The 3,734-nt window shown below is 45.8% G+C and overlaps 1 pseudogene; it reads right to left on the minus strand.

Annotated features, from left to right (window-relative positions):
- Positions 1-1,575: 1,575 nt before the first annotated feature.
- Positions 1,576-3,525, minus strand: LOC111971622 (ribosyldihydronicotinamide dehydrogenase [quinone]-like; annotated as a pseudogene).
- Between the last annotated feature and the right edge of the window lie 209 nt (positions 3,526-3,734).

The following is a 3,734-nucleotide window of genomic DNA, read 5'->3' on the forward strand; positions in this document are numbered from 1 at the left end:
AACCATGGGATTCATGACTGTGCTGGGTCTATGTTAAGGTGGCTGTCTCCTGAGTTCATGTACTTGACATACATGGTCTTCACATGCTGATTTCTCAGATACTTGCACATGTTAAATCAGCTTGCAGACCAGTTAACTAGGCCTAAGACCCCTAGGCATAAGGAGCGCAAAACAATCAGTAGGCTAGTGATTGGTTTCGTAACAATGCGGGATTGAAATGTAACCTTGAATATAATCATAACTGTTTTCTTATTGGTCTGTAGCCATGAAGGTTAGGCACATTTCATTAGACCCCTTACAATGTCCGTTAAGTTTGCATTCTTACTTTTTCCCCTTCAGCAACTTTGAAAGTATTGCATTCTATTGGATATTTTTAACCAGTGCCTTTAAAAACTGTTGGTTTGTGTGATTAACACCTGTTTAGGCTTCAAACGCTGTGCCAAAAAGGATTTTCTGAACGGATGTGCAGGTTTTAGCTCCATGAGATCCAGATCTATTCTTCCGGACAGCCGAGCCTGGCCAGAGAGTACCCATTTCCTCATTGACTGTGTGGGAGAACAGCCTTCCTACCAGTGTGTGGGAGAACAGCCTTCCTACCAGTGTGTGGGAGAACAGCCTTCCTACCAGTGTGTGGGAGAACAGCTTCCTACCAGTGTGTGGGAGAACAGCCTTCCTACCAGTGTGTGGGAGAACAGCCTTCCTACCAGTGTGTGGGAGAACAGCCTTCCTACCAGTCTGTGGGAGAACAGCCTTCCTACCAGTCTGTGGGAGAACAGCCTTCCTACCAGTCTGTGGGAGAACAGAAACATGGAGAACAATAGCAGCGCAGGATGGGTACAGGACCCAAACCCTTCAACTATTTCTGAGAAGCACAGCTACTTCAGAGCGTATACATGCTCAAATATACCTACCCTTGGCAGATGTTAAATCAAACACTTGAACACTGCAAAAAGCGTAAGCTCTCCCTTAGCTGTGCTCTGGATCTGCCATCCCAGATGAACCCCAAGCGTTCTGACCAYGTCCCTAGTGTGCCTCTGCCGTGGAATTAAGTGCTTTCCGCCAAAAATGAGGGTGCTCCTAACGCCAACCACCACATGGGAATTAGAACCGCTGCTTCTTACCAAGCAGCCACAGGTCACATTTTGATATCACTGAACAGTTGCAAAACTCCTAAACTGGAATAATTTAGTGCTGTGCGACCTTGCCTATGGTAAGTCTTCTCCTACACAGGTCCATTTCCTCCTGCTGTTTGGAGGCAGAGGGCTTTGAGTGGCAGGGTACGGGCCCCTCCGGTTGACCCAAACCGAAGCCGCCTCTGGGAGAGGGGTCCAAGGCTTCTCAAGCCACCCCATACCCTTCAGTGAGATTGCATACAGGTCACAGCACATCTGCGTGGGGAGAGTATAGAACTGAATAATGAGCCTCAACCCAGTAGTTACCATACAAGACTAGGGAACTAAACCAAATACCTGAATTTGTCAGAAACTGAAAGACTGCAGATGAGTTTGAATTTAGTTGACCAATTAAGCAACCTAGGTTACAGCATTTAATACCACATTTGTTATTCAAGTGACCACCAATCTTTTTTTGATTTTGCGCATAAGCAGCATGTGTAGAGGAGACAGTCTTCCAGTATCCTTCACCCTCAGCTTTGATCTGGCTGTTGGGTGGGAGGGGCTTGCCCATGTGGATTCCGACACAGGCCAAACTCATTGGCTGCGTGCTTATCCTGGACATCATCTTTGAGCTGGAAGCCCCACCCACCATCAAAGCTGTCTGAGGGGGTGAAGGTAAGCAGCATTTCTCCCAGAAGCCCTTGCAGCTGTGTGCGCCATGCCTCCAGCATACTTTCGACCCTCAGAKGGGATGTGGGGTGGAGCCCAGAAGATCTGAGGAGCCAGAACCTGGAAGCCACAGTGGTGCAGGATGCCGTTCTACAGGGAGAGAAGCTAGTTTCATAAACATGCTCAAGTAGCTATCAAAACATGAAATGTTGTCCAAATTACACAATCCTCCAGTCACAAATGATCACTTGCCAACCTGGAAGTCAAATGATTATAATTATGGCCTATTTATTGCCTACCTCATGCCTTTTGCACACAATGTATATAGACTCATTTGTTTTTCYTACTGTGTTATTGACTTGTTTATTGTTTACTCCATGTGTAACTGTGTTGTTGTCTGTTCACACTGCTATGCTTTATCTTGGCCAGGTCGCAGTTGTAAATGAGAACTTGTTCTCAACTAGCCTACCTGGTTAAATAAAGGTGAAATAAAAAAATAAAAAAAATAAAAAGCAGTCATCCAGTTGTGATAACAGATGAAAGCAGAAGCTCTTTGCAGTACATGCTGGTAGTGTCAGCCAAGCCTAACATACCTGCAGTGGCCACAGGGTGACATTCATGTCTCCATTGATACCATTGGCACTGAACATAGACTCATGGGATCCAGTGGTGAAGGACAACATGGCTCTCTTGTCCTGTAGGGAAACAAGGGGAGCCATTGATATGGATGGACCACTAGTGAGTTAATTGTTACTGCATTGGGCTTTTTAACAGTGATTATGGGATTGCATCCCTTACCTTGAAGATGCCCTGGCTGTACCTCTTTTCTGAGGTGTAGGCAAATCCCAGTGTGAGCACCCAGTCCATCCAGCCCTTCATGACGGCAGGACAGTGAGATATGGGAGACACTAGTCAACCAGTACCATGAATGGGTGCATTTCAGCCACCATCCAAAAAGTAAAGCGCTGAAGGGTCTACACTTAAAATAAGTTCTAGGCTCAAGCTGATGAAGTCAATTTTCCTAAGTCACTAGACAATACTACAGCAGATCACCTGGAATATAACAACCTCCGCTTCAGAGAGTTTGGTGTTCCTCAGTGATATCAGCAGAGAGTCGGCCCTCCTTCCATGCCAGCATGGTCTCCTCTCCATACCAGCATGGTCTCCTCTCCATGCCAGCATGGTCTCCTCTCCATACTGGAAGTGCTCAGCATCCTTCACCTCCCCTGGTAAAGAATACCAGAAGTGAGAATAAAAAGCACTTGCCCACAGAAAAGAGTTATGACCTTATTAAGCATTTAACAGGCACTCAAGCTTACAGATTATTCACTACTGCAATTAAGCAACACATGGTTCAGTTTGTTACCAGTGATGTCTTCAGCAGTAGCAGAGGCTTTAAACTTCATGGCATAGAGGTCAGACACCTCCACCTTACAGCCCTGAGTAGTCAGAACTGTCTCAGCCGTGTCTTTGGCTGCAGCGTTAATCGACCCAGTACTCTGGTGGGCGTACACGATCAGAACCTTCTTGGCTGCAACACGAGATAACAGATAAGCCACATCAAAGTAGTGAAGGTAATGCGTTTCTTAATTAAATAGAGTTTCTTCTAGCATAAAGACAAAGTGAAAATGACATCTAGTCTGGAACACGCAAGAGCGTTTAGGACTGTTACAAATCACTCACCCATTTTGTGTGGCATGGTCTGCTGATTGTGATGAGCTAAGGTCAAGGTGGCTTGGAGGGAAACTAGCCGAGACTGACAGGGCTGAGACTGCTGCTTTTGTCATTCTCTTTGGACCAATCACACCCTCTCACACAGCTGCCTGTCAATCAATCAATCAATCAATCAATCAATCAATCAGTCTGTCATTTCTCCCTCTCCCCGGATTGGTTTTGCTCAACTCCTCGTGGAATCGCAAACTATATGTGTAAAGTATTACAAATAAATTG

The sequence above is a fragment of the Salvelinus sp. IW2-2015 genome, linkage group LG2 (assembly GCF_002910315.2).
Source record: "Salvelinus sp. IW2-2015 linkage group LG2, ASM291031v2, whole genome shotgun sequence".
NCBI lineage: Eukaryota > Metazoa > Chordata > Actinopteri > Salmoniformes > Salmonidae > Salvelinus > Salvelinus sp. IW2-2015.